This window comes from Hyperolius riggenbachi, chromosome 10 (assembly GCF_040937935.1).
Source record: "Hyperolius riggenbachi isolate aHypRig1 chromosome 10, aHypRig1.pri, whole genome shotgun sequence".
Classification (NCBI taxonomy): Eukaryota; Metazoa; Chordata; class Amphibia; order Anura; family Hyperoliidae; genus Hyperolius; species Hyperolius riggenbachi.
In genome coordinates, this window is record NC_090655.1 from 207,704,504 (window position 1) to 207,725,596 (window position 21,093).

Below are 21,093 nucleotides of genomic sequence, written 5' to 3' on the forward strand. Positions count from 1 at the left end.
CCTTAACAGTATCCATGAGGGAATAGTGTTCAACCCAGAGATCTCAGAAACCCACATTGCATTCCTTGATGTTATGGTGCACAATGTTGACAATAAACTCAGCACGTCATTGTATCGGAAATTAACGGACAGAAATACATTGTTGCACTACACGAGTTCACATCCAAAACATCTTAAGGATGGACTCCCGGTGTCACAATTCCTGAGGGTCTTGCGAATCTGTAGCAGTCAAGAACAGAGAAACATACATCTGAAGGAGATGCATGAACGCTTCCAGGAGAGAGGTTATCCAGCTCATATCTTGAAAAAGGCCATGGAAAGAGCGATAAAAATTCATGCTGGTAACAAGTCTAATAGGACAAAGGAAGGGATTCCATTTGTCCAAACTTTCAGCGAAGCATCAGGTTGTGTAAAACAGGCGGTAATCAAAAATATGGATGTATTGCAAGCTGATCCTGAACTTACTAGGACAGTAAAAGAAAAACCATTATTTGCATATAAATCGAATCTCAGTTTGAGAAATCTCTTGGTTCAAGCAGACCCATACAACAAATATAGTAAAGAATTCAAAATATCCCAAAAGAAAGGATGCTACAAGTGTATGAACTGCAACATATGTAATTCGATCACGACTGGACCAGTATTCATACATCCAAGAAGTGGCAAAAAATATCAGATAAAAGAATATTACAATTGTAATACAGACAATTGTGTGTACATGCTGAAATGCCCATGCGGACTGGCATATGTGGGCAAGACAACCTCGCCCTTCAAGAAAAGGTTCCAGAAACACCGTAGCGATGTGAATGTGGCCTGGAAGGCCACATTAGAGATGAAAGAACTGGATTACACCAAACCGGTAGCAATTCATTGCATTGAGAACAATCATAAAGCTTATCAATTGAAGGGACAGGTCATTGAACATATAAAACTCCCCAGGAGAGGGGGAGATGGGGATAAACATTTGTTGCAAAGAGAGGCCTACTGGATACATGAACTAGGAACAGTTTATCCAGGTGGTCTGAACAAAAATAACCCCCTCTCGTGTTTTCTGAAAGAAAGATGATAAAAAATGTAAAATGTATATTATGTCACTATAATGTAATATAATATTACTTTTCTCTACAGGATATGTATAGCTATGTGTTTTTAATTTATGTCTTGCCTTTTAATGCTCTCAACAACTTCTGACCTTGTCTATATATTTGTTTGCCTTGCAGGATTATTGTCTACTGTCCCAGCTTTTCTCGGAGTCATTCGGTAAGACTGTGCCGCTGAGGATAAGGTGATTTAACCACACTCAAATGTATAATCATTTTGCCCACTAGATGGCAGGTCATTGGAAACAACGTATCTAGTTGTTGTATTTTTGTTGCCTCTAGAGGTCGTTAACGTAGGTGCGACGTATTTATGGCATGCTTGTTTTTCACTACGGGGTGCAAGCACATTTTTCCACCACCGGGTGTCACTGTCGCTACCTTAATAGGAGGTGGATGAGACACCGTAGCTTCCAGCCCCACGTGAGCTACATGAGCGCAGCCTGGCAACAGCGTGACACGCCGGAGTCAATCCCATGACTCCTTGCGGCTCCGGTTGCCGGGCGACAGTGTGATGCCGCAGAGTGATTGGTCTGATGGCAGTAACCAGTCACGAAGTGGGGGGGCGTGGCCAGCGGCGCGAACGATAGCCCGATACGGGATTAGGAACGCATGAAGCTGTCAGTCATGACTAGCAACGGCTCCCCGATGGATGTTTACATTTGAATTGTGGGACTAATCAGCATGGATTGCAACAGGGGCACCGCGATGAGATGCTGGGACAGGTAGATATGCACTACTCAGTAGTACTGTGTAGACTGGAGACTAAAGCATGATTGTCTATGGCATAGATGAGTAAATAACTGACAAGATAGGTATGTGTTGTTGTTTTGAGCAGAGGAGATGACATCACCTTTTCACTATGGTTTGGGGTGGGGACAGAGGGGATTAGTGATGTATATATTAGTTGTATTTTGAAGTCTGATTGTAACCACATACGCCTTGAGAAAGGGGGACCCTGCGAGGCCCCGAAACAATTGTCGGTCATGTCTGTGGATATGTTAGCTCAATAAAAGAGCGTGAATCTTTGAGAAAACTGGAGTGCTGGTATACTTGAATTCTGGACTTATACTTTGGTGGTCTGCCTATACCACAATACCAAGCACCCTGCCTTAGATGGTGTGCCCAGTCACAACTCTTCTTGTCTCGGTATTTTAATGATGTCTCTAGTGCGTGCTGCCAGCCCCTGAATGAGTCATTGCGACGAAATGCGTAGGGCGGAGCCAGGCAGCACGCAGACATTCCGGAAGCACGGGCTAACCAAGGGAGGACGGAGCACCTTGTATCCGCGGCCAAGGGCTGCTCTGATGTCTGGTGTATCTTGGATTGCCTTTTATCGATTTTAATAAAGGAACTTTTATACGGAGATCGAGTGGAGGAGCGTGGATTACTGTATTACTACATGCTATATATCAAGTGGCTATCCGGTGAGTGGATTCACAGAGGGGGGAACTCTGTTTCTATTCCCATTGGTGAAGGCACATCCCACTGGAGTGCAGCACGAGGTGGAAGCTGTGGCAGATTCATACAGTATTGAGCACTATGTGCGCTATTTTTACTTCTTTCTCCCATAGGGGTCTTGTCTCACTGTGTAATGTATTCTGTTAGGTGTATGACGAGTTCATAGAAGATTTTATTTTTTGTCAAAAGTTAGCGGAAATTGATTTTTTTTTTTTTCACAAAGTGTCATTTTTCACTAACTTGTGACAAAAAATAAAATCTTCTATGAACTCGCCATACACCTAACGGAATACCTTGGGGTGTCTTCTTTCTAAAATGGGGTCACTTGTGGGGTTCCTATACTGCCCTGGCATTTTAGGGGCCCTAAACCGTGAGGAGTAGTCTAGAAACGAAATTTCTCAAAATGATCTGTGAAATCCTAAAGGTACTCATTGGACTTTGGGCCCCTTAGCGCAGTTAGGGTGCAAAAAAGTGCCACACATGTGGTATCGCCGTACTCAGGAGAAGTAGTATAATGTGTTTTGAGGTGTATTTTTACACATACCCATGCTGAGTGGGAGAAAGATCTCTGTAAATGGACAATTGTGTGTAAAAAAAATTAAAAAATTGTCATTTACAGAGATATTTCTCCCACACAGCATCGGTATGTGTAAAAATACACCCCAAAACACATTATACTACTTCTCCTGAGTACGGCAATACCACATGTGTGGCACTTTTTTGCAGCCTAACTGCGCTAAGGGGTCCAAAGCTCAATGAGCACCTTTAGGCTTTACAGGGGTGCTTACAATTTAGCACCCCCCAAAATGTCAGGACAGTAAACACACCCCACAAATGACCCCATTTTGGAAAATAGACACTTCAAGGTATTCAGAGAGGGGCATGGTGAGTCCGTGGCAGATTTCATTTTTTTTTTGTCGCAAGTTAGAAGAAATGGAAACTTTTTTTTTTTTTGTCACAAAGTGTCATTTTCCGCTTACTTGTGACAAAAATTAATATCTTCTATGAACTCACTATGCCTCTCAGTGTATACTTTGGGATGTCTTCTTTCCAAAATGGGGTCATTTGGGGGGTATTTATACTATCCTGGAATTCTAGCCCCTCATGAAACATGTCAGGTGGTCAGAAAAGTCATAGATGCTTGAAAATGGGAAAATTCACTTTTTGCACCATAGTTTGTAAACGCTATAACTTTTACCCAAACCAATAAATATACACTGAATGGTTTTTTTTTTAATCAAAAACATGTTTGTCCACATTTTTCGCGCTGCATGTATACAGAAATTTTACTTTATTTGAAAAATGTCAGCACAGAAAGTTAAAAAAATCATTTTTTTGCCAAAATTCATGTCTTTTTTGATGAATATAATAAAAAGTAAAAATCGCAGGAGCAATCAAAAAGCACCAAAAGAAAGCTTTATTAGTGACAAGAAAAGGAGCCAAAATTCATTTAGGTGGTAGGTTGTATGAGCGAGCAATAAACCGTGAAAGCTGCAGTGGTCTGAATGGAAAAAAAGTGGCCGGTCCTTAAGGGGGGTAAAGCCCACGGTCCTCAAGTGGTTAAGCCACGCCCCTGCCACACCTCTAATCATGCCCTGGACACACCCCAGTGTCACGCATTCTATAAAGTTTTCATAAGAAAAATTATGTTATTTTGTAATTCAAAGGACACTGGTCCCCTGGTTCATTTACCTTCATATTACCATTTGAAAATAAGAAATATATCATTTTAAAGGACCACTATCGTGAAAAATTGTAAAATTTAAAATACATGTAAACATATACAAACAGGGAGTATGTTTCTTACAGAGTGAAATGAGCCATAAATGACTTTTATGTTGCTGTCACTTACAGTAGGTAGTAGAAATCTGACAGAACTGACAGGTTTTTAACTAGTCCATCTCTTCCTGGGGAATTCTCAGCAAGGCTTTTATTCTTTATAAAGGCTTTCCATAAAAATAATTTATACAATGATGCTAGCCAGCCTCCATGCTCGCTGCACACTTTTTTTTGGCAGTAGGACAGAGCAACTGCCATTCACTAAGTGCTTTTGAAATTAAAGAAAGCCCTGAGAATCCCCCATGAAGAGATTGGCTAGTCCAAAACCTGTTGGTTCTGTCAGATTTCTACTACCTACTGTAAGTGACAGCAACATAGGAGAAAAGTAATTTATAGCTCATTTTGCTCTGGAAGAAATTGACTTCTTATTTGTATTTGTTTTCATGTATGTTACATTTGACTATTTTCACAATAGAGGATATGGAATAAAGTTTAGAGTCAATAAAACTTATTTTTCAGTAGAAAAAATATATAAATATTTAGATAGATCTGTACATCAGTCCTGAAAGAGGGACAAATGAGGAAGAAACGGGAGGGACAGAAGGACATTGCTCACAAAGAGGGACTGTCCCTCCAAAAGAGGGACAGATGAGAGCTCTGCTGACACGTTCCCAGTATTTATTTGTTATGCGTTTTGTGTCTTTGGATCACTTGACGAATTATGTTTGCACAATTATGAATTGTGCCTTTTCTCACTTTTGGTATGTGTACCACTTTTCCAATATACCTTTTGAAGTTTGCACTTATGAATATTTTGCAACAATAAATTCAGTAACTACAGCAGTGCCAGCCTTTCCTTTCTCTACCTGCCTACAATTATGAATAGTTTATTATTCTGCACTAGTACTTTTTACTCTTTCCTTATTGATTATACTGGAAGCCTAGTTCATACACCAGGGAGCATTCTTTTCTGATACTCACCGCTCAGGGATGCTGTTTCCCTGAGTGATTTCTCTATATCTCCTCCAGTGCAATTTTGCCATGTGACAATTATTTATTTATTTTGGTTTAATAATAGCATGTATTGCATAACATTGTGTCAGTGATTGATGAACTGTATGTTTTCATTAATCTTAATATCAGTTTTGTTGCTTGCAATGGTTTTGGGACTACAGAATAAATGGGATAGAATGTTTGACCAAAATCACATAATTACCTCTCCCAGTAAATGTCTCCTGTTCACTTCCTGCAATTTCTCCTCCTGCTGTGTTACATCACTTCCTGTTTTTGTGTTTAGGAGATGTGAGACCGCCATCTTGTGGTTAATAGGCTTAGGCTAACTGCTGCTTCTGTTTGTGAATTCACACTTGATAAAGGCCGTTGGGCCGAAACGTTGTGTTGTCTGCTACTATGGTGCTAATAAAGCCAAAGCTATAATTGCGAGACCCAGTGATCTTCCTGTTTTCGTGTGTTGTCTGCCTGCACCTCTGGTGGATTGGGGTGCTACTGGTCGACTCCCTGGTACATATAGTTTGTGGTTTGAGCCCGGGGACACTGCTTTTTCTTCAGGGTTTCTGTTTGTGAATTCACCTGCACTCTGCCATGTTATAATATTCGTATTACAGTATTATTTTTAAGGATATTAAAGAGACTGTGTAACAACAAAAACCTCCCCTGGGGGGTACTCACCTCGGGTGGGGGAAGCCTCCGGATTCTAATGAGGCTTCCCACGCCGTCCTCTGTCCCACGGGGGTCTCGCTGCAGCCCTCCGAACAGCCGGCGACAGAGCCGACTGTAGCTTCAATATTTACCTTGCTGGCTCCAGCGGGGGCGCTGTGGCGGCTTTCGGCACGGAAATAGACGGAAATACCCGATCTCCGTCGGGTCCGCTCTACTGCGCAGGCGCCGGAAACTTGCGCCTGCGCAGTAGAGCAGACCCGACGGCGATCGGGTATTTCCGCCTACTTCGGAGCCAACAGCCGTCAGAGCGCCTGCGCAGGAGCCAGGAAGGTAAATATTACATCACCGCTGCACGGAGGGCTGCAGTGAGACCCCTGACGGATGGAGGACGGCGTGGGAAGCCTCATTAGGATCTGGAGGCTCCCCCCACCCGAGGTGAGTACCCCCCAGGGGACGTTTTGTCGTTACAGTTCCTCTTTAAGGGGAATCAGTCCTCCTCTCATGTCGCCAGGAGCTTTAACCTCTATCTAGAAGAGACTTCAATGCTATCCGATTTGTCGGCTTGGACTAGATACATAAAACCATTGAAGTAGGCAATTTGAACAATTAAAAAAAAAAAAAAAAAGTCTGCCTTCTTAAATCAGAAGATTTTGCAATTACTCAGATTGGAGTGAGCATATGATGTCTTCATACATCACTGCTGAATATGCAAATCATCCTTTGTTATTCCTGTAAGCTAAACACACCTCCAGTAGCGCTGGAATGCAATGATGTGTCAGCTTGTTAATTGTACAGAGCCACAGTAATCCAACATGCATACACACGGTTTTGCAGATTGGTTGATCCTCATCAGTGCATGGTATGCGGATTTTTGGAGGAGGACTTGAAGCACACAGAATTACAGATTACCCAGAAAGCTCATGGTCCGGAAGGATTGTTGAACTGAGATGATGAGAGCCCCAGGTACTAATGACCGCATAGGGTTTGCCCTATTCTTACAATTTGATGTGCTGGGTGTTTCTCTTCAGCCTGGCCTCGGTGCCCTCTGCAAAGCAGGTGATTTTGGTGTGTGCTCTACCCCATACTGCGGCTGACCTGGGCACCGCCAGAGATGTAATATTGACACTTCTATAGCGGCGCAGCAGGATTTCAAATGTAATTCGGGTTGTGGTGATCACAGGAGTCAGGACCCCGAATTACTTCTCCCTCTGGGTGGCTGCGACCTGGAACAGTATTTAATGCCGCCTGGTATTTCAGCGGCAGCAGGGTGGGCAATCATTCAGCTCACGCTCTACAGGATGACACGCACTGCCTCTCTGCCTTGTCACTGCCACTTATAACACTGCAGCCTGCAATACATGATTATATTTATTTACAGATGCCTGTTTTTTGGACATCTTAATACAGTATAATCTTGTTATAGTGAACTCCAAGGGACCATGAAAAGTGGTTACTATATCAGAAGTTTACTATATCAGAAGTTGTCCTAGAAATAACCCAGCATGTCCTGGTACGTTCTCTTCTGCAAAGGACCAACCCTGCCCTCCCACTTCAGGTACAGTACAAGCACCTGCATATTTGGTGGATTACAAGGTTAAGGATACCTTACAGCTACATAGCCAGGCTGGACAAATCACTAGTACAGTATCCAGGGCTCCTTAAAAATTACTCTCTGCACGCACTGAATGATCAGCTTATGCAGCCCGGGAGAAGTGATGTGACAAGCGGCTCTGCTAGTCATGTGATGCGGCTGCGGGATGGGCTGCTTTGAAGCTCCATCCCCCATCTTAGCTTATCGGTGCAGAGCCGCCCCCCTCCTTCCCAAGCTACACATCACCGGGAGCCATGGGAGCAACACGCTTCTCCCAGCTGCAGACTGGTCAACCTGCGGAGGCTCAGGCTGCCAAACAAGTACTACCTGCTGGGGACAGAGGGACAGGGATGTCATGGGCTGGGGGACAGGGGTGTCATGTATTGGAGGGACAGGGGGGGGGGGGTCATGTGCTTGAGGGACAGGATTGTCATGTGCTGGGGTGGGGTGCAGAGGGACAAGAGTTTCATGTAGTGGGGAACGGCAAACAAGCATGCAGCAAATCTGATCTGCTGCAGGCTTGTTCAGGGTCTATGGTAAAAGTATTAGAGGCAGAGGATCAGCAGGACAGGTAGTCTGCACTCTCTAAGCGCTATAGAAATGTTATTGTTAAAATGAAACAAATATATCAGCCTCCATATCTTTCTCACTTCAGGTTCCCTCTAACATTGCATTGGTTGGGTTAGGCAAAATGAATGGGTGAGCATTAGGGGGAGGCTGAGGTTGGGGGTCAGAAAGAAATGTAGCATTAGGGGTATCGGTTATGGTTAGGCAATCGATGAGAGACCGAGCGAAAGACAAAAAGAAACCCCACTTATCAGGAAGCAGCGGTGAAATCTCACAGCACTAATTTAATTAAATGTTTAGGACTTCTGGGTTAATTTTTGATTCCATGGCCCCACAAGACGCATCTGGACCTGGAGGTGTAACTACTAGAGGAATATTTTCTGCAGGAAGGCCCTGCTGTGGTTGTAGGGGGCTGACTTCTTAAAGGAAACCCAAGGTCAAAATAAACTGATGAGATTAATAATTAATTCTATCCTCCTCCTCCAAAAAATGACTTTTTAGGTATCCCACAGCTTTATTTTATATTTAAATCTTATTTTTAAGTTTTTACTGTTCCATTGTCTCTGCTCAATGACACACTAATTGAAGTATGCTAGAGTTAAAATCTAGGAACTATTGACTATTTTATCTCTTTCTTGCTCTCAGAAAGCATTTTCGGCTAGGCAAGTGTTTTATGGCTATAATTCCTTATCAGTGAGGGGTACACTACAGTCCGACCCAGTCCTGTCCCAGACAGAAACCGTCACTTGCTCACATGACATTTAGCTCTTTCAGGCAGAGAAAGAAAAAAAGCAATACAGCATAGTTATCTGTGTGCTATCACTGTACATACACATATCTCATCATGTCACATGTCACCTCGTGTATCCTTTAAAGAGAACCCGAGGCCTCAAAAATTAAAAAAAGTAAATACATTCCTAAGGAGAGAGAAGCCTGCTGATCATCCAGAGGCTTCCCACGCTGTCCTCTGCCCCTGCTCGGGACTCTCCTTAACATTGGGTCCGCACTCCTCTTCAAGCATGAACGCAGCCGAGCCTGGGTAGTAGCATGGAGCCACTCGTGCAGGAGTAGCTCTAGTTTACCGTACAAGCACAGCCTTATTCACATAGGCACAGTATGGTCATGCTCGTGCTTGAAGAACAGTGCGGACCAGATCAGCTTACTGACAAGCCCTTGTCAGTAACATTTGGACACCGTGGGAAGCCCCTATAGGATCCAGAGGCTTTCCTCTTCTTAGGTAAGTATGTGATTTTGTATCTAACTTTTTCCAGTACAGGTGCCACTTTCCAGTGACTCCGTACTTTGAGCAACAGTGCAGCGCTGAGTGCAGTGCTGACGCAATGGGTTTATTTGCTATGGAGTGGGCAGGAGGGACGATGGCACAGCATACAATGAAGTGGTTTACAGCAAGAGGGGTAAGGAGCGGAGCAATGCATTCAGTCAAGATGATCCAGCACTCTGGATCTCTCAGCAATACAACAGAGCAACTGGTAGATTCTCAGTACAGGTGGCCAGTCACAACCATTTCCGTCAGGTTAAGGTCCGGTTCACATTGGCTCAAGACAGTCCGTTTAGCAGACCATAAGGGAACTGATCCTAATAGATGTGAGCAGATCCTATCTTACTCAATAGGGTCGGTTCACATTCCTCCAAGCGGAGCCCAAGTTTGGGGAGGGAGCGATTTTTCTGGATTGACCCGTCGCATTCACCGTGCATGGAACAGAGGGTCACGGGCCACAAACTAATGCCAAATAAAAACAGATCAGTTTTACATGGATCAGCATTTGGTCCATCCCCTGTGAATTCGGCCTTAGTCTAACGTGTGCTTAACCTACATGCTGCAGCCATAGTTTTTCCACCCACCTTGCTCTTCCTGTGACATCCCACAAGCACCCACTGTAAGAGATACATGTGTGAATGTGAGTGAGAGACAGCCAGAGAAGGATGTAGACCGAAAAAGAGGCTCTTCAGCACATGGAGCAGCATTCAAAAAGCTTTGGACGGTAGAAAACCAGGGTCTGGAAATGTACAAATGCAGCATTTTTCATTTTTTTAAGCATTCACAAAGATTTACAAAGGTGCGGTAAAAGTTCAGTAATTTACCGGAAAAGACCTGTGCGGTAGCAGTTACGTGCTGCTCTCCCACAGAATTACAATAGTAAAAGGCATCCCCAGAATCCCTTTAGATGTACATGTTATAATAATGTTTGTTTTATTGCCTCTGAAACTGTCTATTAGTCTCCATTAGCCTTTATTAACATTTTATCAAATAACCTGTGTTTACAGTGGTTTGCAAAAGTATTTGGCCCCCTTGCATTTTGCCATATTACTGCCACAAACATGAATTAATTTTATTGGAATTCCACGTGATAGACCAATACAAAGTGGTGTACACGTGAGAAGTGGAACGAAAATCATACATGATTCCAAACATTTTTAACAAATAACTGCAAAGTGGGGTGTGCGTTATTATTCAGCCCCCTTTGGTCTGAGTGCAGTCAGTTGCCCATAGACATTGCCTGATGAGTGCTAATGACTAAATAGAGTGCACCTGTGTGTAATCTAATGTCAGTACAAATACAGCTGCTCTATGACGGCCTCAGAGGTTGTCTAAGAATATTGGGAGCAACAACACCATGAAGTCCAAAGAACACACTAGACAGGTCAGGGATCAAGTTATTGAGAAAATTAAAGCAGGCTTAGGCTACAAAAAGATTTCCAAAACCTTGAACATCCCACAGAGCACTGTTCAAGCGATCATTCAGAAATGGAAGGAGTATGGCACAACTGTAAACCTACCAAGACAAGGCCGTGTACCTAAACTCACAGGCCAAACAAGGGGAGTGCTGATCAGAAATGCAGTCGAGAGGCCCATGGTGACTCTGGACAAGCTGCAGAGACCTACAGCTAAGGTGGGAGACTCTGTCCATAGGACAACTATTAGTCAGGCACTTTACAAAGTTGGCCTTTATGGAAGAGTGGCAAAAAGAAAGCCATTGTTAACAGAAAAGCATAAGAAGTCCCATTTGCAATTTGCCACAAGCCATGTGGGGGACACAGCAAACGTGGAAGAAGGTGCTCTGGTCAGATGAGACCAAAATGGAACTTTGGGCTGAATAATTACGCACACCCCACTTTGCAGTTATTTTTTTTTTTTTTTTTTAAATGTTTGGAATGATGTATGATTTTCGTTCCACTTCTCATGTGTACACCACTTTGTATTGGTCTTTCACGTAAAATTCCAATAAAATTGATTCATGTTTGTGGCAGTAATATGACAAAATGTGGAAAACTTCAAGAGGGCCCAAATACTTTTGCAAACCACTGTATAGAAGAGAGGAAGTGAAAATTAGTAGGATGGCAGGACACTGAAGTCTTTTTTTTTTACCTTATTTTCAGCACTAAATTCTAAGCTGATTCGCTGCATCCCCGCACCAGAATGAGTGATTTATGGTCCAGAAATAGCCCTGCAAACTTTCACGACTTTGCAGGTCACATTTTTCTTCCTGGTAGAGGCAGAGCTGTGTGCAGTAGCTTTGCCTCCTCTTCAGTCAATCTCAGCCGATCTCTGCCTCTCCCTGCCCCTCTCAGTCTTCTTTCACTTAGAGGGGCGGGGAGAGGCGAAGATTGACTGGATAGAAGACAGAGCTACTGCGCACAGCTCTGCCTACCTGGGCAGCAAAATCTGCGACCTGCAAAGTCGTGGAACTTGGCAGGGCTATTTCTGGGCCATTATAACTCGTTCTGCTGTGGGGATGTGGTGAATCAGCTTAGAAGTTAATGCTGAAGAGGTTAGTGTGAGGAAGTAAAATATCTAGGCAGACTACAGATTTCAAACCGGAAAAGTGCAATTTCTACTTTTGGTTAGTTCCGGAAATCCATAGCTGGCTGCAAATTAATGTGAAACATATTTTGTTATAACATTAAATTATCAAAAAAGTATTAACTATGCTGCTGTTTACAGTAATTTTTTTTAATGAACGTAGCATTTCACTTTAAAAACAAGAGTCAGGTTCCACAATTTGAAGACTACTACCCCTTACTTGTGAATTTTCTAAAATTTTACAAAATCCAACACAAAATTCAATAAAACATTCATTTTCCCAAACTGAAATAAATCGTTGAGGCATGTGTCTCGGGAGATGGGATTTTGTTACAAAGCATTTGCTACAATCAGAACAGGAATATGGCTTCTCCCCTCGATGGGTCTTCTGGTGCTTGGTGAGACTCTCCTGGAATCTAAATGACTTGTTGCATTCTGAGCAGGGATAAGGTCTGGTCCCTGCATGCTCCTTCTGATGACTAGCTTAGCTAGAGTGGACTTATGAGCAAAGCCTTTTCCATACTAAGGACATAAATATGGGAAATAGCCAGCATGTGTTCGCTCATGTCTAAGGAAGTAGGCCTTCTCGGAGAACCTTTTGCCACAAATGGAACAGGAAAATGGCTTCTCACCAGTGTGGTTCCTTTGGTGGGAGAGTAGACTTGATTTCCTTGTGAAGGACTTCCCACATTGTAAACAAGTAAATGGTTTCTCTCCGGTGTGAACTCTCTGGTGGATTACCAGATGGGTATTCCGTTTAAATCCCTTCCCACACTGGGAACAAGAAAATGGCCGCACTCCCGTATGTAGCTTCTGGTGGGTTTTGAGGTTGGACTTCTGGGTGAAGGCTCTGCCACATTCAGAGCACGAGTATGGCTTTTTTCCATTAGGTGTGACTCTGCGATCTGTAAGATCAGCAACTGGACGGAGGTGATCAGGAAATGTTCTCCAGCGATCAGAGCTGGGATGGAGACTCGAGGCAGCAAGTGTTTCTTCAGAATAATCAGAATTAACATCTTCATCTTCTATTTCAGGATCTGGAGGGATAATTGACCATTTTTCCGTGCCATTCCCTGCATGCTGCCCATCTGGAAAATATAAAAAAAACAGAAGTTAAAAAAAAAAAAAATCTAGCAAAAATTAGCTATATTACTTAAAAAGTACACGCATTGCAAGGAGTCATTTTGAGATATGAAATTTCCCTGTGATCTGCAAAGGATGCTGGGACGCTATCATCACTGTTGAGCTCTTCACTGATAATTGTTGTGATGCCATGTTTGATCCAGATGAGCACTTAAAGAGGAACTCCAGTGACAATAATGTAATAAAAAAGTGCTTAATTTTTACAATAATTATGTATAAATGATTAGTCAGTGTTTGCCCATTGTAAAATCTTTCCTCTCCCTGATTTACATTCTGGCATTTATCACATGGTGACATTTTTACTGCTGGCAGGTGAGGTCAGCAGAAGGAGATGCTGCTTGCTTTTTTTTTGGTAGTTGGAAACAGCTGTAAACAGCTGTTATTTCCCACAATCCAATGAGCTTCACAGACAGGAAACGGTCAGGACCATGGTCCCGACATCACACTGTGGGAGGGATTTCACTACAATATTGGCCATACAGACCCCCCTGATGATCCGTTTGAGAAAAGGAAATGATTCCTCATGGGAAGGGGGTATCAGCTACTGATTGTGATGAAGTTCAATTTTTGGTTACGGTTTCTCTTTAAAAAGGCATTATAGCAAAAGGATCACCATGGAAACCAGGAAACCAGTATAAAGCCGATCTACAGTTAATATGAAATAGCAGGGCTAGTAAGTACAAAGACCACCCTTAACCTGCCTACTGCCATCACTTAGTACATAGCAAGGAAATGAACAGCGCTACTTAACAAGCAAGTGCCTACCTGCAAAAGAGTGCAAGCCCCACTTGTGGGATATAATACACACCGAGCATACACATGACCTGTCTACCACTGGAGGAGGATGTTAGTTTCTTGTAACAGCTTGCATGCAACCTATTAAGTACTCGTCCCTCCCACTGCGAAGAAGTCGATCCTCCATGGGAGGGGCCTAACACTAACTAAATCCTAACCTATGTATATGCATAGCCTGGGTGCGGCTAATCAAATAAAATCGAAAATTGCGCAAAAGGTGGATCAGCGCAACACCAGGCCGCCTTCGAATGGCCTCCAATCAGAGGTGCGCTGAGCCCCCCCAGAAACTACAAACGCACCTTGAACCCAAACAGAAGCTCTGCATATACACCAAAAGCATAGCTGTTAAGTGGGAGCAGCTGACCAAAAACGAAATAAATTAGTACATAGCAAGGAAATGAACAGTTGCATGCAAGCTGTTACAGGAAACTAACATCCTCCTCCAGTGGTAGACAGGTCATGTGTATGCTCGGTGTGTATTATATCCCACAAGTGGGGCTTGCACTCTTTTGCAGGTAGACACTTGCCTGTTTTTAAGTAGCGCTGTTCATTTCCTTGCTATGTACTAATTTATTTCGTTTTTGGTCAGCTGCTCCCACTTAACAGCCATGCACACAAATAACTAAACTGTGTTCCTTTTTTTCTTTCTCTGCCTGAAATAGTTAAACATCAGGTATGTCCGGATTGGGACCGGGTCGGACTGGGTCAGACTATAGAATAACCCTCACTGATACTGACAGGAAAATATTTTATGGCTGTAACTAAGTGGCTTCCTAAAAAAAAAAAAAAAAAAGTCATTTTTAGGAGAGGGAGGATAGACACAATTGTTTTTCTCATCAGTTTATTTTCACCACGGATGCCCTTTAAGAGAACTTTGATTGGTTCCCTTTCACCAGTCTCGGCTCTGCGGGATCCAACGGTAAGCTCGGGGTGGGGGGAGTAGCAGCGGCCAGGGAGGGGGGGCACGTATGTTTTAAAACATCCTGTGGTCCATCAACAGGGACCAATGGGACGTTTTAAAATGGCGCATGGGTGGGTGGTGGTTACTGTGAAGTTGCCCTTCCTCACCAGAGGTGATCTACTCTAAGAAATTAGCATCTCATGGTGATAGGCTGGCACAGAGTGGCAACCTTGCAACCTAGTTTTAAGAAGAATGAAGGTAGAAGAAAGACAACCAGATATATACAAATGAAAATCCCTGAAGAAGGACAATGTTACAAGAAGAATACAGATGACAAAAAAAGAAAAAGGACAGCACACTATACACATGGTTCTCCTTACACTGGCAGCTGTGAGATGATCTGATGTGTGCCATCCCATGCCATTGTCCCTCCTCCAAAAGCCAGAATAAGGCCCCATTCACACTGTGCCAGATGAAAAACTGACCCGTTTTCCGTTTTCTGCAGCCACTGTTCGAGTTTTCACGGATGAAACACTGGTAGATCAATCCCAGAGCTCCATCAGAAGCATCAGACTCTCATTGGTTTGCAATAGACCAATGGGAATCCTTCCTGAGCACTAGGGAGGATTTTCATTGGTCCAATACTCATTGAACAAATGAGAATCTTACCTGGGGAAAGACGATTCCTATTGGTCTACTGCAAACCAATTGTAGCATGATGCTTCTGCTGGGGTTCTGGATTCGGTATACCCAGTGTTTCATCCGTGCAGGGACCGGAGTAGCCACCGGCATAGACAGGGCAAATGTACAGGGGCAAGTGAGTATTTTGCAAAACGTACGTGGCACACAGCCTAGTGAAAATGGACATTGGACATTGTCATAGGCTAGCATAGATTCCATCGGCCTCCGTCATCTGCTTTTTCCGGCAAATCCGGTTAAGTTGTACGGGGCCCAAACTTGCATTCCACTCATGAGAATGGACTGAACGGACCCATTCCAAATGGACAAATGTGAATTGATCCAATTGCTTTGAATGGGATCCATTTGCATCTGTTCCATTGAGCTAAACGGAACCTTTTTTGTGCCAGTGTGTGTCTTTTGTGCCAGTGAGCATCCATAGGGTCCCGATTCCTTCTCTGGGCATATAGTGTCTCCACATTACTTCCAACTGATGGAGGAGAGAGGAGGCAGGCGAGATTGTTGGGTGACAGAATAAGGTGACACTGACAGTTTGACTCTTTTGTATTTAGGGTTTGTTCCTCACCTGTGCTGATTTCCTCAGAATGTTCTTCCTCCTTACACAGTCTATGACCTTGCATGTATGCCTCTTCCTCATCTATGACTTCAGTTTTAACATGCGGCAGACCTTCATCCTGGAATGTGCAATAACACTTGTATTACTCCTTAACAAATGGAGATATACATACACAATGGTTGTCGCCTCGATCCCCAGAACTCGATCCCTCAGGCGACAGCAGTGCTGTACAGATATCTTGCTTTCCAATAGTACAGCAGCGCATCTATCTCTATGAAGAAGGGATGACCATGGGGCACACGGCGAAGCAGCTCTTAAAGGGAACCTAAACCGAGAGGGATATGGATGTTTCCTTTTAAACAATACCAGTTTCCCAGCAGTCCTGCTGATCTCTGTGGCTGCAGTAGTGGTTGAATCACACACCTGAAACAAACATGCAGCTAATCCAGTCTGACTTCAGTCAGAGCACCTGATCTGCATGCTTGTTCAGGGGCTGTGGCTAAAAGTATTAGAGACACAGGATAGGCAGGAGAGTCAGGCAACTGGTATTATTTTAAAAGGAAAAATACATATCCTTCTTAGTTAGGTTCCCTTTAAGCCACCAGTCACATTTTTTTTTTCCAGGACCATCAGCGAGATCTACCACAGTGGCTGGATAGTGTAATGGTTAATGCAGACCTCAACTCAGAACTTCACCTCAGCTCTAAAAAAATAAGCAACAGCATAATAACTTTTGAAAAGAAAAAATCCTTGTTACAGCTGATACAAATCCTGCAATAAATCTGCAGTTTGTCTACTTCCTGCTTTCATAGAAGCAGACATATTGTTAACATCCTGTGTTTACAAATGAGCTCTCTGCTGTGGCAGTCAGCTGACACAGCTGAGGGATCAAACTACAACTTGTGCTTAGTCACAGATAAGTGGGAATCAGATAGGCTAAACTCTCTAAATACATACAGGGTGCATTTCTCTGTTTTCTTTCTATCCTGTGCAAGAGTTCAGGTCCACTTTAAGGGCTCTGCCTCTGACACAGGAGACCAGGGTTTGAATCTCGTCTCTTCCTGTTCAGTAAGCCAGCACCTATTCAATAAGGAATCTTTGGGCTAGACTCCTAAAACTGCAACTCAAGCTGCAATTGCAACTTGAGTCCGCCAGGAGAAATGTGCAATATAAATGTTATTTGTCCTGTCTACCTGATAATGGGGAGTTGTGCTGGGCTGTTCCTTTGTATAATCCTGGAAATAAACAGGGCTGATACATCTCTCTGGTGGATTTGTTGTTGCTGGATCCATCTGTAGGAAACACACCCTGTTTAAATACTTTTTGTCCAAGATGTGTACCAGAGGAATTGTGAGCATTGAAAAAAAAAGAAAGGCATCCTGTAAAGTGGAGCTGAACTCAGAACTCCTCTCTGCTCTAAGAGATACACAACAGCTTAATAACCTTTAAACAAAAAGCATTTCTTTGTTACAGCTGATACAAATCCTAAAATAAATCTGCACTGTTTCATGGAAGCAGACATATTGTTTACAGCCTGTGCTTTCAAATGGGCTTATCTGCCATAGACGGTACACAGGGGAGTTATCAAATTACAACTAGTGATTAGATACAAATTAGGGGGATTTAGACAGCCTAAACTCTCTGAATACACACAGGGTGCATTTCTCTATGTTTTCCTTCCCACTGTGCAAGAGTTCGGTCCACTTTCAACACACAGCCCACTGAGGGACAAAGAAGCCCTATAGGCTACTAAAATAATATAAACTTTGGTAAAAGTTGTCAGGTGCAGGTGTGCAAAATAATAGAGGAGGGGGGGGGAACTAGGCCTGGGGGGGGGGGGGTGTCTTTCTTTATCCCCCGCTACTACAATTGTATCCTTGCAGTGGGGTGTAACGGTCCTCCAGGTCCCCTGCAACACCTTGCACTCATGAAGATGTAGAATATAAGATATAAGGTACATTGGTTTGTTAGTGGTTGGGCTAGTCAGTGGAACAAGCATTTATCCAACGCCCTCCACAAACCTAAAAAGAGCAACTGAAATGACAGGTTTGTCAGCCGGGGTGGTCATCCTGGGCAGGCGGATGTGTTCTCTCATATAGCCCAAAAAAATTTCTATTGCATTTCATTGCTGTCATTAAAGGACCTGCTGAGATCATTTCAGTAATCATCTTGCTAACTCAGGTGAGAATGTTGATGAGCACAAGGCTGGAGATCATTATGTCAGGCTGATTGGGTTAGAATGGCAGACTTGACATGTTAAAAGGAGGGTGATGCTTGAAATCATTGATCTTCCATTGTTAACCATGGTGACCAGCAAAGAAACGCATGCAGCCATCATTGCGCTGCATAAAAATGGCTTCACGGGCAAGTATATTGTGACTACTAAGATTGCACCTAAATCAACAATTTATAGGATCATCAATTCTTGTTAAGAAGGCTTCAGGACGTCCAAGAAAGTCCAGCAAGCGCCAGGATCGTCTCCTGAAGAGGATTCAGCTGTGGGATCGGAGTGCAACCAGTGCAGAGGTTGCTCAGGAATGGCAGCATGCAGGTGTGAGCGCATCTGCATGCACAGTGAGGTGAAGACTTTTGGAAGATGGCCTGGTGTCAAGAAGTGCAGCAAAGGAGCCACTTCTCTCCCCCAAAAAATCAGGTACAGATTGATCTTCTGCAGAAAGTAGCGTGAATGGACTACTGAGGACTGGGGCAAAGCCATATTCTCCGATGAAGCCCCTTTCCGATTGTTTGGGGCATCTGGAAAAAGGCTTGTCAGGAGAAGAAAAGGTAAGCGCTACCATCACTCCTGTGTCATGCCAACAGTAAAGCATCCCAAGACCATTCATGTGTGGGGCTGCTTCTCATCCAAAGGAGTGGGCTCACTCACAATTTTGCCAAAAAACACAGCCATGAATCAAGAATGGTACCACAACAACCATTCAACAGCAACTTCTTCCAACAATCCAACCACAGTTTGGTAAAGAACAATGCATTTCCCAGTACGTGTCATAAGGCAAAAGTGATAACTAAGTGGCTTTGGGGACCAAAACGTTGACATTCTGGGTCCATGGCCTGCATGTGCCCAGTCAAATTGCAGAGGTCCTAAAAAAGAAGGGTCAACGCTGCAAATACTGACTCTTTGCATAAATCTCATGTAATTGTCAATAAAAGCCTTTAAAACGTATGAAGTGCTTATAATTATATTTCAGTACATCACATAAACAGCTGAAACAAAGATCTAAAAGCAGTGTAGCAGCAAACTTTGTGAAAACTAATATTTTTGACTGTCTCAAAACTTTTGGCCAGGACTGTAAACACATCCTTTTACTGCTGTTACAGAATAATATCCCAGAATTCCCCGTACTGCTCACCTCTACGCTCAGCAGCTCAATGATCTTGTTGGTAATATCTAGAACCTTCTTTCCATTGTTTCCGCCAGGTGTCAGTAGCTGGGCAGATGGCTTCTTGATTGGGCTTTGCATTCGTCTCAGATTTGGTGTAGCTAAGCTATCCGATAGCTTGAAAACAAGATAATCCTGTATTAAAAAAAAAAGATAACTGATTATGTAACAAATAAACTAGGATACAATTACAGTTTTGTTTACATACTGTAGCACTTAAGGTCCCCATACATTACTCGATTTGCATATTCAAAAGAATCCATATGCACAAGAATAGATAAAAAAAAAAAATCAATACACTTTATTAAGGAAGTGTCTAAACAATAAATAAATAAAAAAAAAGGATTCTAAAAATTCAATAAAATCTCCCCTTGCCACAAGTAATGAGTAGGTAAATGCCAACAACCGGATCCTTATAATGGAGTGATCACTCAACCCCAATTACTATGTAAGGCCACTTTTACACTAGCAGAGTAAACCTGCGTTGTGTTACTCTATTTTGCCACAAGGGGCCGCTATAGCAATGAAAGTCTTTGGAGACAATCACACTTATTGGGGCCCCTTGCAGTGCGCCGGAAGTATCCGACCTGTCACAAGGGCAACAGCATGGTACCGCAAGCACAGTACTTAACGCACACTGCTTGGGGTAATGTAAGTCTATGGATAACGCACTATGTGCAAATGATAAAGCGCGGTGCATAGCAGCACACATGTGCTGGCTGTCGGAAATCCCAGTGATGTACTTCCTGCCCACCAGGGAGTATGTCACAAAGGGGGGGGGGGGGGGGGGGGCGGTGCTATGCATGTAATTCTGTTGGCACACTCTGTCACAAGGTCATACGGTGGTCATTTTTTGGACATTTTCTGCAGCCGAAATGTCCCGTGCCGTCCTCTTCCGATGCACCGTTCCCCACCTCCGGCCCCGATGTAATTATTCATCTAACTAGACAAATAGAAGTGCAGCTGCGCAACCGTGGCCGCGCGCGTGCTCGCTCCTGCACGCGTCAGCGGGAGCTTACTGCACAGGCGCAGTACAAGAAAACCGCACTTCTATTTGTCTAGTTAGATGAATAATTACACCGGTGGGAACGGCTCATCGGAAGTGGACAACGCGGGACATTCCGGCTGCAGGGGGGGGGGCGATAGAAGCCCCAGGTAAGTGGCGTTTTTTGTTTTTAAAAAGCTGAACAAAACCCCTTTAAGTGCCCCAGTGCTAAAACAATTATGGAAGCAATTGATCAATGATAAAATAAGTTAGAAAAAAAACAATCCATGCAATGCAACAGGTATTACCCGTATTCCCACATGCACAAAGCTCCAGGGTCACATGAGACAGGAGAGTCTGTGTGGAGCGTCTTGTGGTAATCCTGTGCAGCAGTCTGGCTAAAGATATACATATAGACTGGGGAGCGGAGAATACAGGTGTAACATGTGTAGATGTCTGTCTCTCGGGTCTGGGTGTCAGCGTGACATGCTATTTAATCTGGGGAATCTGACAGAGATTGATGCGACAACATATCCACCCGATTGATCGTTTTGATCAATTTGTAATGGAATCGATCGAAATGATTGATCTGACATGCTGGAAAATCTCAGTCTAAAG

The 21,093-nt window shown here is 43.5% G+C and overlaps 1 pseudogene; it reads right to left on the reverse strand.

Moving 5' to 3' along the window:
- Positions 1–21,093, reverse strand: part of LOC137534269 (zinc finger protein 721-like) — a 377,767-nt pseudogene that overhangs the window by 342,675 nt on the left and 13,999 nt on the right.